The sequence below is a fragment of the Macaca mulatta genome, chromosome 1 (assembly GCF_049350105.2).
Source record: "Macaca mulatta isolate MMU2019108-1 chromosome 1, T2T-MMU8v2.0, whole genome shotgun sequence".
Classification (NCBI taxonomy): domain Eukaryota; kingdom Metazoa; phylum Chordata; class Mammalia; order Primates; family Cercopithecidae; genus Macaca; species Macaca mulatta.
In genome coordinates this window covers 65,588,162-65,608,278 of record NC_133406.1, presented here as the reverse complement: position 1 = coordinate 65,608,278, position 20,117 = coordinate 65,588,162, and the positions used below count along the sequence as shown (strand labels likewise).

General features: G+C 46.2%; 1 long non-coding RNA gene across 1 annotated transcript; it reads left to right on the top strand.

Moving 5' to 3' along the window:
- The first annotated feature begins 5,465 nt into the window (after positions 1–5,465).
- Positions 5,466–12,879, top strand: LOC144341553 (uncharacterized). Its single transcript, XR_013418565.1, has 2 exons — positions 5,466–8,077; positions 12,845–12,879. It is a non-coding gene; the product is annotated as an uncharacterized LOC144341553 (long non-coding RNA).
- Positions 12,880–20,117: the final 7,238 nt, after the last annotated feature.

Sequence of the window (20,117 nt, the reverse complement as noted above, 5' to 3'; positions counted from 1 at the left end):
CCTGCCAAATTAATAAAGTGGGTGTGGTGATGACAGTGGAGGAGTTTGATGAAGACCTGGCCCAAACTGCCCAGAACTGCCCCAGGCCAGCCGCCTAGTCCCGCGTGTATATCTGGGAGCCGCAGACTGAGCATTCTGTAGAGGGAGGGGGAATACCCGAAGGAGCTACAGCCACTGAGGCAGCTCCAGACATAGGGGCTGCGGGGCAATCTTCGGGCTCACAGCCCAAGTTCATAGATGGTGAACTGGCCAGGAATGGTGGGAGATGGGGGCTGTAGGGAAATAGGGTAATTTCCTTAGGACCCCTTCTTTCCAGCTTTGCAACCATAGACCAAAATTTGGGATCTGGCGTTTGTCAAATGTGCTTATTTTTTTTTTCTTTCCCTTTCGGTTTGTTTTGTTTTCTAGAGAAACAGCAAGTGACAGAGCAGAGGAACGGCTGACCCAGCCAATCCTGGAGCTGCTGCTGCAGCACTTGTTCCCCAAACAAGTGCTCCTACATTCTGGTAGGACAGAGAGGAGGGGGCTACTGGCCCACACCCCTCCCCTGCCCTGGACCCCCTGGCTGCTGCCCTGCGGAAAGGGCAGTTAGGCTGCCTCAGGCCGGATGGGCAAAGGCTGCCATGGGCCAGGGTGGTGACGGTTTTGCGGCCCCTCCCTGCTGCCCCGTGTGGGAAGAAGAGCACAGAGCTTGGCACGTTTCTCTCTGTGTCCTCTGGGCTGGAAGGAGCAGGTATAGACAGGGCCCAGGCAGCCAGGGCCTGGTGCTGCTTTGGCATCGGTGGCAGGAGGGCTGAACCTCCAGCCCCTTGGGTTTGGTTCCACCCCTGGCCTGTCCCTGGCACTCGACAACTGCTCCTGTGTGCTTATTGGTGCCACCATGTTATATAACGCTTATATAATCTTCCAGGGCGAGCACTGTGTCTCCGCTCTCAGGTCACGCAGACACGGTGTCCGTGTGGGAGGCAGGATCTGTGGAAGCCTGTGGGTGAACCTACTCCCCCCATCCTTAGCCTGGCTCCTTCTCCTGATCTCAGGCATAGGTTGGGGGCTGGGAGACCCAGGTCCCTCTCCACACCAGCTGTGTGGGATGAGAATACGGTTGGCTGGGCAGTTTTCCTCACCTTCCTGCCCCACTAGTCCCACTTGCCCTGTCTGGTAGAGCAGATGCCATCCTTGTGCTTTGAGACCAGCTCTTTGTTTTGGGGGACCCCTGGCATGGCAGGTGGCATGGTGAGATGAACCCCAAAATGTTGCAGTGGAAGAACACATGGTACTTAGGATTGGATAAAGAGAGGGAGAAATTAGCTCTGCCTTTGAGGTTTCGAGCAAGGGTAACCAGAAGGATGGTGGTGGCATTATAAGAGATTTGGAGCAGGCCCAGGGGCTTGGGGATGGTCAGGGAAGGGTGTACAGGGAAGTAGATCAGACAGCAAAGATAAACATGGTGTTCTTTTACTGTACTCTCCACTGGGCTGTCCCTGGTTACCAGGGCAACAGAAGCAGTGATGAAAATCATGCCTTTCGTTCAGTGGAAAAATCTGGCTCCTCCTCCTGGCTCTTCCTTCTCTAAATCGCCTGTGACCCATTGAGAGGGTTGTGCTTCCAAGGATCAGAGAGAGACCCCAGCATGTTTTCATCATGCCCCCCTTTTCCCAGTCTTTTTTATCATCTCCCCTCTTCTTGCATCCCCTGTCTCCCCCCACAGCTTGGCAGTTGGCAGTTGCGTAGGAGTTGGAGTAGATGCAGGGGGAAGGGCATGGACGTCATCACAGGGCAGAGTGAGCAGAGCGTGGGCAGAGATGTGGATGCAGGAATGCCTGGCACATGAGGAGGGTCCAGCATTGATGAGCTAGATGGAGCCAAAAGCCTGTTTCTGGGCTGGTAGGAGCTAAGGTAGGCAGGGTAAGATGACGGAGGGCCTTCAGAGTTCAGCAGTCTGGGTTCAAGGGAGTAGGAACTAGGAAGGGCATGAGGTTTCTTGTGTAGTCATCTTGTGATGAAAACTACCAAACCATATCCCTTTTTGAAGTTAAGATTTTTGTTTAAGTTTTATCTTTCATCTTATGATGAAAACTGTGATTCATTCATTCAGCATTTATTGTGTGTCCCCCATATTAGGTGAGGTTCTGGGAACTGGAAAGCGAAAGGTGAGTAGCGCTGGACCTTGACCTTGAAGAGACTGTGGTGAATGGAAGGAGGATGAGTATATGGGGGGAGATCTGGCGTTGTTGCAAGCCTGGAATCTGGGGTCCCCAGCAGGAGACTAGCAACATACGAGATTGGAGGTGATAGGTTAGGGTGGAGCCTATGGAAATGAAGAGGAAGAGGTAATTTAGAGTGCTACTTTGGCTTGAGAACAGGACATGGGGAAGAGGAAGTGCTGAAATTTTGAACCTTACTGATTTATAGAAATAGAAACATTAGAGTTCAAACTTGTTTTGGGGAATCATGTTTGATTTTCTTTTAGACATGTTGCCTTCAAGATGATGGCAGGTTATCCAAATAAAAATGTTTATGGTCAGGCAAGTAAAATATGCAATGGAAGTCCATTCTGGGAAAAGATTTGAAGGATATTGGATTATGAAGCTTGAAGGTGGGTAGAGGTAGATCCTAGGGCCTGGGGCATTACCTGGAATTGAGTGAGGCTGTATGCCTTGTACTGGTTTATTATCCCAGGGCTTGCCCAGACCCTGGACATTTCTGCTAACAAACACCCACATCTTCTACCAAACCATATCCCTTTTTGAAGTTAAGATTTTTGCTTACGTTTTCCTCTCCCTAGTAACTATGTCCAGGTATACCTGGAAACACACACACACACGCACGCACTTATTTCCCCAAGCTCTTGTACCATTTGCTTATAGCCCGGGACTGTGCTGTAGAAATGTGCCACAAGTTTTTGGCCTCTTCCAGTATGCTGTTTGTCACCCTGGAGGAGTAAGAGCACTGGACAGAGAGGCGACTTTTGCTAGCTACATAATCTTGGACACACCACTTCCTTTTCCAGGCCAAGTGTCTAGTCTAAGGGATCTAGCTTCTTTCAGTTTTGAAGCCCTCTGATTTGATGTCTGGGAAGCTTTTTCTACCTTTGCCCAGGTTTCTGATGCAGATCAGGCTTTTTGAACAAGTAGCCTGGATTTCTTAGTGCCTTGTGGGAGGGACTGGTAGGGATGGAGGCCTACTCCCCAGAGTGGGTCCCTGTCTTCAGTGTGGATAGGAGCCCTCCAAGTGGATAGGAGCCTCTGTTCCTCTTTGGAGCATGGAAATACTGGAAAAGCAGGTTTTCCCAATGACCAGGGGTTGCAAGCTGTGGCCCGTGGGCCGGATTCCTGTTTTTGTAAATAAAGTTTCACTGGAACAGAGACATGCCCATTTGTATGTCTGAGACTGGTTTCATGCTACAATGGCATAGTTGAGTAATTGCAAGGGAGCCTGTATGCCCCATAAGTCTAAAATATTTACTATCTTGCCCTTTAGGATAAAAAATAAAACTTGCCAACCCCTGCGGTAGACTACCAGAAAGGTGCTTGGCCTTTTACTGGGGATGCTAACGATGGCTGTTTCAGATTTCTAGGGTTCTTAAAGATTCTGTGTTGGGCCTGTCTTTGTGATCCCATGAGAGCATGATCTGATAGTTGAAATAGTAGTAGATTATTAGAGTCAGCTCAAACATAGTCATTCTGTATCTAGGAAAGCGCTTTCATTTTCAGCCTTTTCCCTGGAGCCTGGAGGCCTGAGCTCCTCAGCAGGACTGGGTTTGACAAGCTACTGTCCCTCTCATTCTGATTTCCCAGGGCAGTGCAGAGGATATACTGGACTGACCCAAGCCTAGTGTTGGGTGAGGAGAAGGGAGGCTTATTGGTTCCGCCTGTCCTGTAGGATCTTCCCCTGATATCTCTATTACTTCTGATCTCACTGGCACCTTTAATGCCAAGGTCCTGGAGATGCCACCGCAGAGAGAGTCGGCAACCCAGCCTGGCATGTCTGTCTGAATCTGGCACTTATCCACTCTGTCGGAATAAGGCCCTGGGCTTGGCGTTTGTGGGATGTGTGTCTGTGTTGGCTTGGGACTGGAGTCAGCATTGAGTATTCCTGCAGCCAACCTTTATGGAGTCCTCCTGTGTCCTAGTTTCCACCTTTTTGACCTGGTCCTCAAGCCGGAGTCTTGCTGAAACTCCTAGCTAGGAACAGGGCTAAAGTTCTCACCGCTGCAGAACAGCAGCAGCCCAGCAGTTGGGGCAGTTCTGCTCAGGGCTGAGATAGGAAGTGAGACACGTCGGTAGCAGGAGGAAACCACGTGCCGAAAGTAGCAGGGGGAAGGGAGGTGACTGAGGTTGATTCTCATTGCACTTGGTAGGGAGGAGGCCAGCAGTGGGAGGAGGGAGCAGACAGTCCGCAATAGCAAAGAAGACAGAAGTCAGGCACACCTAGAGCTGCTTTTAGCTGGTAATGGTAACTCTGGCTCTAGGAGCATTCCTTCATACCTCCCCGACACAGTTTCCCCAGCGGCTGTTATAAAGAAAACATTCTCTCTTAAATATCTTTTCATTTGTAGGGTTTAGGGTGACCCCATACTATATGGTCTTAAACTTATGTTGAGCAAGTATACTGACTTGGATAAATAAATATCATTTACCAGATATTTATTAAAGATCTATTATATGGTAGGCACTGTGTGAAGTTCTCAGGATACAGAAGTAAGTAAAAGATTCGCAGTTTGATCTGGAAGGTTTATGGGCAGCTGAACCAATCTTAATTCCGTCTGTACTGGATCACATGCTTCAAGAGAACATGTCTGTATCTGTCTTGTTCTTTGCTGTCACCCCAGTGCTAAGTACAGAGCTTGGCACACGATAGGCCTCAGATATTTATTGGTTGACCCATCCTTGTTTGATCTGTCCTGGAAATGTGCAGGAGGGATCTGAGTGGGTAAGTGGAGGAAGAGAGCTGCTTAACGCAGCAAGTGTGACAGATTTGGGGGAGGATGGACGTACTCGGATATAGGATGATGACTGCCTTTAAGTGACTGCCTTTAAGGTAAAGAGAAGGGTTAAAGCCGTGTGGGCATGACAGAATCCATTGGCGTTAGGGCCATGAGAAGGAAGGAATATGACCTGGCTACAAAGGTGGGTTAGAGGTAGTCAGGATCATTGGATAAAGCAGAGGGCCACCAGAATAGTGAAGAACTAACCAGCGGCAGAGAAGGGAAGAGTGGAGGGAGAATAGGGGCCATTGTGAGAGGAAACATGGAGACCTCTTCAGGCCTAGGATGAAAGCAGAAATGACACAAGCGAGTCTCAGATGAACATGATGGCAGGGATAAAGAAAAGATGAGACTCTCAGCTCTGTTCTGCCAGTCTCCTCAGAAATGACTGTGTCCATGTATGACTAAAAATGCCTCTCAGTTATTTTCCAACAGTGCGGCAAATACAAGGAAATTAACTGTGGTTTGACATTATGGTTAGTCTTTTTTTTTTTTTTTTTTTTTTTTTTCAAATTTGTCAATGGAGATTTTCACAGGTACACAAAGAATTAGCGTAATACACCTCAATGTTCCCATCCCCTGGTTTTTTGACACATAATCAACACATGGATTTTCTCATTTCTTTCATACCTTCACCCACCTTTTCCTTACCCCCTTCTTGGATTATTTTATAGCAAGTCCTAGATCCTGTATTATTTTATCCATGAATACTTTTTAATGTATCTCTAAAAGATGATATCTTTTAAAAACATAACCCTAGTGGTATTATTACACCTTGAAAAAGCACAGTCATTCCTAAATATCTCCTGTCATCCAAATATCCAAATAATGTTTAAATTTCCTTCGTGGTCTCAATTTCTTTCTTTCTTTCTTTTTTTTTTGGAAAACAGCGGGTTGGTTTGAGTCAGGCTCCAAACAAGATCCGTATGTTTCATTTAGTTGATGACATCTTCAAAGCTCTGTTAATAAAGATTATGGTCATTCTTAAAAGAATTTATGTTTTGCAATTCTACCTTTTAGATTTACTTAGCTGCCCACCATTCTTCCCCGTCAACTGCCATCAACAGCTTCCTGAGTTTTGTTAGATGATTTTTATGATTTTGAGCATTTTTTCATGATCCCTCTTGCCTTTATGGTGTAATGTAGCTCGTCATTTTTCCCTTCCTTCAATAGATATTTCTTGCGAGCCCGCTCTGTTCCAGGAGCTGTACTGGACACTGGGCCTACACCTGTGAAAAGGACAGACAGGGCCCAACGCCTGGAGCTTAGAGTTTGACCACAGGAGAGCTGCTGCTTGGCAGTTTTCCCCGTGTGTTCACCCCAGCTGAGCGGTGTGACCACAACCGTCACTTCTGTGCAGGCAGACCTGCTACGTTTTAGAGCATGGTGTTCATGCTCTCATGTTGTCATTTTATGTAGTTGATAAAGATGCCCCTAGCATGTTCAAGAAGCCAGACGTGGCTTCTGTGGCAGGCCTATGTCTCATAGCCACGCGACCCGGCATTTTAACTGTGGTGCTGCCTGGGCTCTGAGCGTATCCATGTAACACTTTTGGGCTTGAGTGTGTATAGCTCGGAAAGTTAAAATGGAGAGCTTCCTGAATGGGTGGATTGTAGAGAGGCTAAATGAACACGTTTAAAGAGAGGGGCTCTGAATTGTTACAGGGCTTGTCAAACGCCAAGTGTTGCTAATGTGTTTGAGCAAATTGGATGTTTCTGTGGCTTTGTGGACTTCAGGTTGGTTTGGGGCTTTTGCCTGTTCCAAATAGGCTACCTGCCAGCCTTTCAGATGACAGGCCCACTTTCTTGATTTGCTGTTTGTTATGTATTGGGTAGCCAGTCTGCCTCAGTAGCCAAATATGATGGTACAATTCAGGCCTGTCTTGCTGATAAAACTTTTAACTGATTTACATTTCTTTATGTAAGTAAATTATCAGACTCTGATTCCTGTGATGCTCTGATTTTGAGAATGGTCCATGATTCTTTTTACATTTTTGCATTTTCAGTTCAAGTGCAACTGTATTGTAGTTACTGGATTATAGTGTCTGAGCCTTTAAAAAAAATCTTAGTTAATAAAAGTATATTTTCAGATACAAGACCTAGTAGCCTTATGATACCTTGTCCCTGAAGGCTACATGTTCAGCCTCTGAGGATATGTTTTGTTTTCTTTCAGTTAAGAGGTCTTTAATTATTTCGATTGTGTGCCCATATCAGTTAAAACTTTTGAGAAATTCCCCTTGTTTGTGTGTGTATTTATAATTTATAAAAAGCAGTGCTGTGCTAAAATACATTATAGTATTATAAAACACAAAACAAAAGACTTCAAATGGCTAGGATATATAGTATTCCCTACCTTCTTCCTAAGTGAAGTCATCGTTCTGTCCAAGGGCAGCCTTCTACTTTGCCCTAAATTTCAATTCCTCTCCCATATTCAACATTGCCCCAGCCTGTCCCCTCCTCCTTGCATCCCCACCTTTTCCCTCTACTGGATCGTTTCCAAAGGCTATCTTTCTCATCTTGAAAAAGTCTTCTTTGGTCACCTCTCCCAGCTACTGCCCCATCATCTGTCCCTCCATATTTTCAGTCCTGGCTGTCTTCACATCTTCTCTTGACTCATGCCACTCTGATGAAAGTGCTCCTGTGGTAACTCCCATGATCCTGACTCTAGTGGTCACTTCTTCATCTTCCTCACAGGAGTTCTTCAGCAGTTTGGCACCTCTGGTCATACCCTTTTCCTTGACCCTGTTTCTTCACTTGGCTTCCAGGGTGTGTATTTCTGGCTTTCCATCTGCCTAATTGGCCGTTCCTTCTCGGCTTCTCATCTCCCTGACCTCTAAACATTAAAGGCCCTGGGCACCTCCTCTCTATCTTCTCTCATTCTGTCTGTGATCCTCTCCTGTCGCATGGCTTTTAATACCATCTATATGAGTGATCTCCAGAGTTTGCTTCAGTGTAATCCTGGGAGATCAATAAGATTGACCATGAGCTGATCATTGTTGAAGCTGGTTGATGGGTACCTGGGGTTTTTTATACTGTTCTCTCTCGTTTTACTTATGTTAGAAATTGTCTTTTTTTTTTTTTTTGAGAAGAAGTCTCACTCTGTCGCCCAGGCTGGAGTGCAGTGGCGTGATCTCGGCTCACTGCAAGCTTCGCCTCCTGGGTTCATGCCATTCTCCTGCCTCAGCCTCCCGAGTAGCTGGGACTACAGGTGCCTGCCACCACACCCGGCTAATGTTTTTGTATTTTTAGTAGAAATGGAGTTTCACCATATTAGCCAGGGTGGTCTCAATCTCCTGACCTCATGATCCACCTGCCTCGGCCTCCCAAAGTGCTGGGATTACAGGCATGAGCTGCTGCGCCCGGCCCAGAAATTTTCTATAATGGAAAGTTAAAAAATCGATATGCTGACGACCCTTAATCATTTGTCTGCAGCCCAAACTCTCTTCTGAACTGTAGACCTGTGTATCCATCTGTCTGTTTAATATTTCAGCTTCGATGTTAATAGATATTTCAGTAAACATGTCCAAAATGGAACTCCTGGTTTCCCTCCCCAATATGTTCTTCCTGCAGTCTCCCCATCCCATTTATGGGAATGCTGTCCTTCCAGTTGCTTTTTGAAAACACCTCTGGTCATGCTTGATTTCCCTCTTTCTCATCTGTCCTTCATCCAGTTCATCAGTAAGTCTTGTTGACTCTACCTGTAAAACATATCCAAAATCTCATCTATCAGAACTACCTCCACTGCCATCACCTTGGTCCAAGCCACCATCCTCTCTCACCTGCTTCTTTATTGCCCCTTAGAGGCTGTTAGTCTTCCCCACAGCCGACACAGTCCTGTGAAACGTTAAGTCACATCATGCTTTGCTGTGCCCAAACCCTGCAGTGGCTTCTCTTCTCTCTCAGTAAAAGCCATCACCCTTACTGTGGTCCATAAGACCTCATAGCTTATCTCAACACTGCCCAGTAGAAATATAATGTGAGCTACACGTGAGGGTCATGTATATAATTTAAAAATTTTTGATAAAAGGAAAAATGAATGGAAAATGAACCAGTTGAAGTTAATTTTGTAATGTATTTTATTTAGCCCAGTATGTTAACAATATTTTCACCTCTGAGGTATATTACGTCGTTTTTGTTTTGTTTGTTTGTTGTACTAAGTAATAGTCAAAGCACATCTCCATGTGAACTAGCTGCCTTTCATGTGCTCCATAGCCTCACATGGCTAGTGGCTGCCATCTTGCACAATACAGGTCCATATGACCTTACCCGGCTTTATCACGTTGCTTCTGTATCTATCTCCTGTTACTCTTTTCAACTTCCACTTTGCTCCAGCATCACTGGCCTCCTGCTGTTGTTTAGGTATACTAGGCATTTCCTGTTTTAGGGCCTTTGTACCTCCAGTTCCCTCTGTTTGGAATGCTTTTCCCCGATAGCCCTATGGTTAAATCTCTTACTTCTTTTGGGTCTGTGCTCAGATGTTACCTTCTCAGTGGGTCCACCAAGCCCCCAGCATTCTCTAGCCTTCCTTGCATCCTGTTCATGTAGTGTTTTTTCACCAGCTGGCGTACTATTTATTTCTATTAGTGTATTTTCTGTCTCTCCCCACTGGAATATGTGCTCCATGAGAGAAGGGATTTTTGTGAGTTTTGTCCCCTGCTATATTTCGGAGCATGGAACAGTGCCTAACACATGTATATAGAGATGGTCATTTGTTGAAGAATTAAGTGAAATTAGCTATTAAGAATGATTATTTTTCAGTAAGAACATTGCAATTGAGCATAATTTATTATTTCAGGATAGCTCGGTGTCATTTGCAACTAGAAGTTCTGTTTGGAATCAGGATATTTTAAAAGAGACCTCACAATGCTATGCAGATGCCCATGGCAGAAATGCATCCTGGATTATACTTATGAAATCTTGATACTTGTTTTTTAGTCACATCCACCATGTTCTGCAAAGGTTTTTGTTGAAATCCAGCTAATATATTTCAGTCAGTCTTGATATCAATCAGTTGTTCTTAAAAACTCATTGCAAAATTTAATAATTTTATATGTTGAATTTAATAAATGGGTTCACGACCCCGGAAATACTTCATTTTGGGTGATTTTAAAACAAGTTTTGATGTTCTATTTTGAGTGTGTGTAGATAATGAGATTTTAAAGATGACATCCTTACATTGATATTGGCAACACTATCATATAATGGTAGAAATGATTTCCAATTGCCCATTTTAAAAGAACAATGGCTTTCTTACCCATTAAAAAAATTCAACCTTCACCATAAAGATACAGGGTAAGTATTTATTTGTTTGCTTAAAAATATCCATTAAGTAGCATTCTACTTACTGGCACTCATTGCAGAAGAGGTCAGCACATTTTAGTACTCTTGTTTTCTGGTTTAAAAAAGTATAATTCCTCTTTTTTTTTTTTTTGAGACAGAGTTTCACTCTGTTGCACAGGCTAGAGTGCAGTGGCACAATGATAGCTCACTGCAGCCTCAAACTCCTATGCTCAAGCAATCCTCAGCCCCGCTAGTAGTGAGAACTACGAATGTGCTCCATGATGCCCAGCTGATTTTTAAATTTTTGTAGAGACGGGGTTCTTGCTGTGTTTCTCAGGCTGGTCTTGAACTCCTGGTGTCAAGAGATCCTTCTGTTTTTGGCCTCCCAAAGCACTGGGACTATAGGTGTGAGTCACCATACCTGGCCTGATTCTTCTCTAAGTTGAGCAACTCTTTTAGATATTTTTACCACAAGATAATTAGTGACACTGTGGTCAGATGACGTTCAGGTCTCACCGTCTTATTACAAAGGACTGTTGTTTATTGTATTGAAGATGGTATCTTTAATTTTGCTTCACTGGGCAGATGTAAACTGTACTAAATCAGGCAACTGGGGGTGTCACTGTCTACCCTTCTGCATTTGGATCTCCTACTCAGACACAAGGATGCCTCTGGTACCTTAAATGACAGCAACCACCCAACACACAAATTGAAGGAGTGTGTCAGTGTCAATTCCTATATTAAATAATACTAAAATTTAATCTTTTGTGTTTCAGTAAAGTATAAATATTCTAATATTTTCTTCTTCATCCTAGTGGATCTTCTTATACATGCCACATTAGAGGTGATTGCTCTGATTGTTTCTTCTATAGTAACCTTGCCTCCCTAACAACCTTTAATTGACATAAAGGTTGAGTCTTGTCTTTTCTGTTGTTTATAGTACCTGACAGTGCTGGGTTTCACTGATATTCGTTGACTGAATAGTGCTGAGGAGTATCCCATTCTCTGACCTCAGCACCATAAGGTCGTATTTCTTGGACAACAAAGTCCAGTAGCAGATTTCTTTGGTGGCTGCTAGAGCCATTTCGTTAACAGTATTGAAAGCTTTTGTGATATTAGAGAAACAGCTCTGTGGTCCTGTTGCCGTTAGCTGTGCATCCTTCTGCATCTGACAGGTTGAAAGGATGGTGGCAGCTCTAGTCACTGCCATGTTGTCATTTAGGAAGTAGATGGTCGTGTTCAGATGCTCCAGAAATGAGCTGGCAGAGATTGCTAGAAGAGATGGCCATGGTATCTAGAGCAGCCAGCTCTCCTCTTCATGAGAGAGTATGTCTTTGATGCATTGTTTCATGTCTTCCATCAGTTTACATGCTGAAAATATTGGTGCAGATGTCTGAGATGTAAGCTTCTCCTCCACCTGGATAGTCCAGGAGGTATGTCAGCTGGACACATCTACTTGGTGTTGTTTTTCTAACTGCCCTGACTGGATGCACAATTTGAGAGATCAGCAGCTGGGATGAGAACTGCGGGCTGTGGCTGAGGAACAGAGGCCCCGTGCTCTCTTTACTGCAACAGAGACGTCTCCCAAGGTCCCCTGGACCCTGCATTGCTGAGTCAGGCTTGCCCTGGTGTGCTAGTCTTGCTGCTTGGACCACTGGTGAGCCCATCAGCATTCATGGTTGATGTGCATTTGCTTAGGCTGGCCTCTGTGAAAGATTCTGTGTCTTTTTCTCTTTTTGGATGTAGTGGGGTGGGGACGGAGAAGGAATGAGTGAGGTAGACAGATACCTTCACCTAAAATAGAGTATAAATGTGACACAAATGAAGTGTAAGATAGTGTTGTATTAGCCATAAATGGGGTTGGGAGCTGGAGGATGTCTCTGGGAACACAAGGAAGATCTCATTCCGCTTGTTTATGGCTGTATCCTCAGAGCCTAGCATGATGCTTGGACCCATCAAGTGCTCAGTAAATAGGTGTTTGTTAATAAGTAAGGGTTCAAGGATGAGAGGACTTCACCTGAAAGTTCATGCCAGACCACAAAACTGAAGAAGGAAATGGCTTGTTGGCAGAAGGAGGTTGGGATGCTCAGAGAGTGTAAGTGGCAGAGGAGGGGCTGTGTGTTGGAGAGGTAGAGGTGGTCTTGGGAGGCCCTTGATCAACTTTCTAAGAATTTGGTTTTGGTGGCTCTTATTTTCCTGCCAGTTCATATTAGAAATTGCATGGATGCTATAATCTCTCCAGGAGAAAAAAATAGTAAGAGCCCACAATCTGGCATACACCATCAGAGGATTCACAGGTCCCAAGTTACAAAAACCTGCTGTAGGGGATGGGTGCGGCGGCTCACGCCTGTAATCCCAGCACTTTGGGAGGCCGAAGTGGGTTGATCACCTAAGGTCAGGAGTTCGAGACCAGCCTGGCCAACATGGTGAAACTCTATCTCTACTAAAAATACGAAATTAGCTGGACATGGTGACATGTGCCTGTAATCCCAGCTACTCGGGAGGCTGAGGCAGGAGAATTGCTTGAACCCAGGAAGCAGAGGTTGCAGTGAGCCGAGATTGCACCATTGCACTCCAGCCTGGGCAAAAAAGAGCAAAAGTGCATCTCAAAAACAAAACAACAACAACAAAAACAAACAAAAAACCTGCTGTAGGCTGGTGAGCTGCCAAATGCCCCCTGAGCTCTTATGATGGTGATAAGATGCTTTTTCTCCTGGAGTCTTTGGTACTTGCCCAAGTGCACTGAGTGGGCATTCTGGGTTTAGAGGGTGCTGATAAGCAGCAAGCACGACAGTGGTCCCGAGGAGCTTGGGAAAGCAGTGGGGAATGGGAGTGTGCACACTGACACAAATGGAGATGTCCAGTGTTTGCTCCACTTAACAGGGGACAAAAATACCTGTTCTGTTACTTGGAAAAAAATAGAAAAAAAAATTAACCTTTACAACTTACTGATTCAAACTATTGAATGTTTATGCTAAGTTTTTTTTCTGTGACATGTTTTCCAACTTAGATACCCACCCAAGCCATAATGATGGATTCAGAGAGGCAGCATGTTACATTTGTGGGAATGGTGAGTGTGGAAAGGAGTCATTAGAGTTTTATATTACCATGGCATAGGGTTTGGAGAATTCCTTAGCTGTCCTGACCCTTCAGGGAGGGCTGTCTGGAGGAGGAGGCATTTCACAGGCCTCTTGGAAAAGCAGGAAGACTGGACTGAGGAAGGTTTAACATTGGATTTCTTTTTCCTGACATTAAATAGATTCCCATAAAAATGTGTCTCTGTACCATCAGTTTCAAAAAACAAAAAAAGGCCGGGCACGGTGGCTCACGCCTGTAATCCCAGCACTTTGGGAGGCTGAGGTGGGCGGATCATGAAGTCAAGAAATCAAGACCATCCTGGCCAACGTGGTGAAACCCCGTCTCTACTAAAAAAATAAAAAAATTAGCAGGGCGTGGTGGCACGTGCCTGTAGTCCCAGCTACTCGGGAGGCTGAGGCAGGAGAGTCACATGAACCCGGGACGCAGAGGTGGCAGTGAGCCAAGATGGCGCCACTGCATTCCAGCCTGGCAACAGAGCGAGACTCCGTCTCAAAAAAAAAAAAGATAAAAAACTTCCCATCCTCCAGGCTTTTGTAGTGCATCTGATATATAGCTAGGCTGTTTGGAGGGGAAAAAAACCAATGTGGGCAGCACAGTGTTGGCATTTCTGCCTTTGTGTGTTATAGGTAAGTTCCTTCAGTGGAAGGTGAGGTTGAGGAGTGGTAAGGCAATGCTTGATCCCAGTGAATGATGGTGACAATCAGCCCTGCACTGGCTTGTGCTTAGGTGCTTGGCCAGCACCAGGAGGCATCACTGCGGGTGTTGGGGGAGCTCCTGCGCCTTGAGAGAGGTGGGGCCGACCGGGCTCTCTGAGGCAGCCACAGCTTGTGCATATTGCAGAGAAAGGACTGGGCAACTGAGGTTCCACTTTCCTCACCTCACTCATGGGCTTAGCAGGAATTTGTTTTGTAGGGAGGTTAGTCTGTAAGGGAATTTTAAAAGTTCTTTCAAGAAGAGCCTTTTCCATTTCCTGCAGAGTAATGTTCAAACTGCAGGTCCAGAGGCCATAATGGGTGAGATCAATTTAGCGGGTTGAGACCAGCCTTTAAAATATATATATAATGGAAAATATTAGATTGCATAGTACGTAGTAAAGATGAGTATTATTTCATGAAACTTTGTTTCAGTTATATATATATAGAGAGAGACATATAGTTAAGTACACATATATGCCTGTGCTGGGCTGCTGTGTAGCATTGATTTCCCACTATGAATCAGGGTCCAGAAAGTTTGAGAAACATTGTCCTGGAAGGATTTCTCTGCTCTTAGTGTAAACAGTGGGTTCCAGCCACTTCCCCAGAGGCCATCTCTATGGAGACAGATGTGGTAAGAGGGCTCTTTTTAAAGAGCAGCCAGAGTCAGCTTCTGACAGTGTGATCCTAGGCTTGTCTGCAGCTGCTCACCCATGCCTGGTGCTTCCTGCTGCAGAGGAGCTAGGGAGAAAGACCGGGAAAACCTCAGCCAGGTTTAGGAGCAAAGGTCGCCTTCCCTGTCTGTTCACCAGGGTATGATTCCCTAGAATGCAGCAGCATATCCAGCCCCTTCGGTCTTCTCTTGGTTCCTGGCTTTATTAACTGTTTCTTTACCTTAGAAAGATTTTATCTTTTAGCAGCAAATTTCCTTCTTCCCCACATACCAAAGCCATGGCAGGAAGAGGAAGGCCATCCCGACTGTGGTTTTGTCCTTACATTCTCTGTTTCTCAGGTTCGTTGCCTAGGGAGGGTGGAGTCCTGGCGATCTGGGGGCGGGGAGTAGGATTCGTGGTGGATCAGAATGAACTTGCTGTCACCTCAGTGATTCTACTTACATCTGTGATTCTCTGGCTCCATCTTTCCCCCCGGAGGAGAAGAGCCTTTCTTGGGTCATAGTTGCCTCTCCTTCCACCAGCTGCACTGACCGACCTGCAGAGTGTTGACCCACTTGTCGTACCTCAAATAGAGGTTTAAATTAGGGCCTTTAATCTGTAAGAGGCTTACAGCTTGTTGGTGGCCAGCTGCTCTGGACTCCCATGTGGGCAGAGCTGGGTTTTTCCTGACTCTTTTGGGGTTTAGGGAATCATGGGGGTCAGTGACTTTCTCGCAGGCTCTGGGACTAGGTGGGCGGGATCTCTTGTGATGGAGTTGGGTGGTGGTGTGTCCTTGTAATGACAGAATGGGGAGCTGGGCCAGCAACTTGGGTGCTGGGCCTGCTTCTCTTGGACACTGAGCCTGGATTCTTGCTGATGTGCAGTTAGCTTTGCTGGCTCTACATGTGTTTTCATTTCACAGATATTCATTAATCCAGAGTTGTGTGCCCAGCATGGTGCTAGGTGTCACAGGGAGCACACAGAAGCATGAGAATCAGGCCCTCCTCCCAAGTTACTTATTGTCCTTTTGAGGCTACGAGGCTAGTCCATATCAAAGCATTCATTCATACTATAGACAGATAGGCAGGAGGGGAAGTATTATTGGAGAGACCTCAGGGCTTTCTCACCTGAGAAGGGAGAGAGCCCTGGGGTGGTCAGAGCTGGGCCCTGAGTGGTGGGATTTAGGATGATGGGAAGAGGGGAGGGCTTGGAAGACAGAAGAAACAGCAAACAGCAGAAGAGGGAATGGATGAGTGTCCTCCTGAGAGGACTGTGGAGATGGCCATGGAGCCTCTTCTTGCCCACTTCCTGAGATAGTCGTGGTTTAGTGCTAGAGACCCTTATTCCTTGGGCAATGTAGACCCAGCTCTATGGGTTCCCTGTTTTTTTCTTCTCTTCCTCCTCATTATTATAACAACAGACAATAATAATGATTCCTAGCTTTCAGGGAGCACATTTTGTATACCATGTTCTGTGTGCTTTACATGGATTGTCTCATTACAGGTACAGGAACCTTAGAGGTAGATGTTCTGTATCATTATGTGCACCTTACAGTTGGTGCAGCTGAGGTGTAGAGAGGTTAAATAACTTGCCCTTCGTGGGTGACATAGCAAGGCAGTGGTTGGGTGAGGAGTCTACCAGGGTATCCTGAAAGGCGGAACTCAGTGACAGCAGAAGGGCATGCTTTTAACCCACTGCTTCCCACTCTTGTCTGAATATTAGAATCACCTGGGAATCTTTCAGAATTTCCAAAGCCCAGGCTGATTACATCAGAGTCTCTTGGGGTGCTGGGACACAGGCATCAGTTTTTGAAGCTTCCCAGGTGATTCTAATGTGCATCCAAATTTAAGGACCACTACTTTAACCTTCTGTGTTTTAGAGCCTTTGAATATTTGACTGAATACATTTTTTACCTCCAAGATTCTCCAAAGCACTGCAGAGGGGCCTTCCTCCAGTCCTATCCTGAGGATGTCTGTCTGTCCACTCACCATGCCATATAGTATCTGAGGGAGTAGGACCCCTGCCACCCCACAGCTTCTGTGACTCCCAAAGAGTGAAACCTAGGTGGTGTGGGGTGGTCTTCCTGGGATCAGTGGCCCTTCTCACTCTGCATGCCACCTTGAGGGCAGAGCCTCCATCAGAGCCCTGGAGACCTCCCACTGGTTTCTCACATCTTCTGCTCCCTGGGGCCCCTGACTTCGGCGGGGAAGGGAGAGGGTCACATGAGGGCAGATCTCTTCTGGACAAGTCCCATTCCTCTGTGTCTGTCCCTGACTGAACCTGAAATGGACACGAAGAGCAGAGTCGTTTGGGTGGCTGGGAACAGCACTAAATTTAGCAAAACTGTAACTGGTGGGGGGCCGGCCCAGAGTGAGCCAAACCCAGCCCTGAGTGGACTAGATTTATAGTCAGTAACACAGTCAGCATCATCTCTGCTTGGGAAAGTGTGTGGTTACACAGGATCTTCCGATTTCCAAACCCCGGAAGCTTGTCAGCCTGTCCCGCAGGCCTCCCTGACTCTGCCCCTTGAAGACTTGGCTCCACCCCCACCACTGATGCTGCCCTTGGACTTAGTCTTCCATCCATCTGTCTGTCTCTCCCTCGTGTGTCTGGAATTTCCACTTCAGTACCTTGACCTTCTTTTATGCCTCTTGGCCAATGCTGCCAGCCTTGACTCCCAAGGCCCTGGAAGGCAAGACCCTAGCATTGGTAGATTTTCTTTAGAGTATCTGGCACCAAGGACACCTTTCAGTCAAGGTGGACAAGTGGAGGAAAGCGGGGAGCTGGGATGGTTAGTCAAACAAGTGTTGAGGGACTGAGATGTACTTTCCCTCCTCCCAGAAACGTAGCCAGGTAGATGGTATTTGTATACCCAACTGAAGTGAATTGTCATGGGAACAGAGTGGCTGTGAGAGCCACTTGGACAGTTGGGAGTTTCTCTTTGGTTGGCTGAGTCTCTGTCCTGGTGTCGATGTATCTTGGAAGAGGTGGGTTTTGTGGGATTAAAGAGTGGACGTCGGTGGGTGACGGGACATCTTTCCCTGCTGGCTCCCTCTCCCACTCCTCAGATCTGATGGTGGTGACTTGTCTGGAGGAGCTTCTGTTTCCTTAATGCCCTGGGAGATAATGACCAGGCTAACTTTACTCAACTCTTTCCAGAGTGGGTGATTATACTATGAGGCCAGGACTGGGATCATGCCTATGAGTGTGAAGTCTTCAGGGCTCTAGCAGCCACTGGAAATTTAGCCTTGGATTTTGCTGATTGGGAACTGTGTCATCTCCTTGGTCTTCTTGGTTTTCACTTCCTTCACCCAGGGCTGGGATCAAACATGATTTGTTAGTATAGGGCAGTGGGTCTCAACTAGGGGCAATTCTGTACTCCCTAGCCCTGGCTCCCAGGGGACATTTGGCAATGTCCAGAGACATTTTTTGGTTGTCATAACTGGGGAGCAGGAAGGCTGTTACTGGCATCTGGTGTGTAGAAAACAGGTATCCTGCTAAATATTATACAATGCACAGAACAACTGTCCCTACAACAGAGTTGTTGGTCCAAAATATCAATTGTGCTGAGGTTGAGAAACCTTGGTATAGGGGGACAGTTTTGTAGAAATGGCCATGAGAGGTCGTTTCATCCAGCTCTTTGCTTCTATTGGAAATAACTTGAAACCAGGAACTATTGAGTCATTGCCTTCTCCCTTCATCGCTTGCTCCCCTCTCTTCTCAGTGTTTATGGGGAACCTTGGTAGTGAAATACTTTAGCATCTAACAATATTGTCTTCAGGAAGTTGTTTCCAAGCCATCGCTAAAGCTGCTGTGGTACAGTTTCCCGTAGAATCCCCCTGTAAACACACATGTATCCCAGGTCATCTGGGTGGCTTTGTGTAGCTGTGTCTCTGGTGTACCTAAGTAAACCTATGATTTAGGTGTTGGTACCTTTAAGATGAACTGTAAGGGCAACCAGGAAGCCATTCCAAGCAGGCATCATGTGGGAATGATCAGAGTCTAGCCTGGAGCTGTTTTCCTTCTCTTTCTCTCTGTAGCTAAATGTTTGTTCTGCCTTGCAGAACTGAGTTCTGCTTGCTCAAGTTCTCTTAAATTCAGGAAACACATACTCATTGCCCTGGAGAACATGATGTTATTTCCCAGGTAAAAGACCCAACCTGTGGCCAGATGCCTGAACAGCCTGGTGCATCTCTCATCTGCCAACACCATTTTTCTGCAGTTGACAGGGCTGCTTGAAGGCCAGAATGGGGAAATGAGAAGTCTCCCAAAGTGAGGACCTTTGCTTGCTCTAGATACTGAAGGGAGGGTCACTGTGTGTGGATTCCAGAATGTGCTGACTTCTAAAAATTCATGACAGGTTTCAAGGTTCTCTCCATGTGACCCCACCACCTGGACTCTCTAATCATCATGTCAGAGAGTGAAGGTGTGAGTGACACTTTATGATTCAGGGAAAGAAGAGGGTAGTGGGAGCGGTGGGAGAGAAGATTAGCAGGGAGAGGGACAGATACTCTCATTGGGTGCATTTGACATCCTTGCCTCCAGTTTGCTTCTCAGCGTTGTTCCCCTGGCCACAAAACTCTCACTCAAACCAAACAGTTTAGGAAGATCATTCTGCTTAGGAAGAGAGTAAATAACATTTTACAAATGACTTTGGGGTTGTCTGGGTTTTTTTCTTTTTAAAAATGTCTCCCTTTGCTAGTGGAAGTCACTGGGGAATGGATGATATGGCAAGTGCTTGCTGTTCTTGGAGTTCAGGTTCACTGCTCCCCTTCTCATGCAAGGGACTGAGATGGTACTTGTGGGCTCAGGAGCCAGGTTCTAGATTACTGCTGTCTTAGCTGGCAACTAGGGCAGTCGAAACCAAAAGCCTCAGAAGTCCTGTTCAATGAGGGTAAATATTTGAATGGATTGAACAGATGAGTGTGTGTATATTTAGAAACTCACACCCAGTAGAGAAAGAACCTCTGGGTAAGCCCGGCTTGCTCATCCCTGCTGCAGGTCAGAGCACACCCAAGGTTACATCCTCTTATTCCATGATCGGCTGAAGTCACTTCCTTATGTACCCAAGGCTGCCCACGCCCAGCTACTGTTTCCTGAGCCCGGTCAGGAAGTGCAGATCACTCCTCTCATAACCTCTTGGTAGCTTATAGTCATCAGCAGCATTCTGGATTCTTTCGCCTGTGTCTGAGTCTCCACAGTTCAGCTGCCATGTTGCTCCCAGATCCTGAGCTGGTCTTTGAGTCCGCGGCTTCTGCTTGGACTTCCTGGCTTCCAGGCCCAGAGTTACTTCAGGGCTCTGGCAGCCACTGGAAATTTAAGCCTTGGATTTTGCTGGTTGGGAACTGTCTCGTCTTCTCCGTCTTGTTGGTTTTCACTCCCTTCACCCCTGGCCCAACCACTTCTG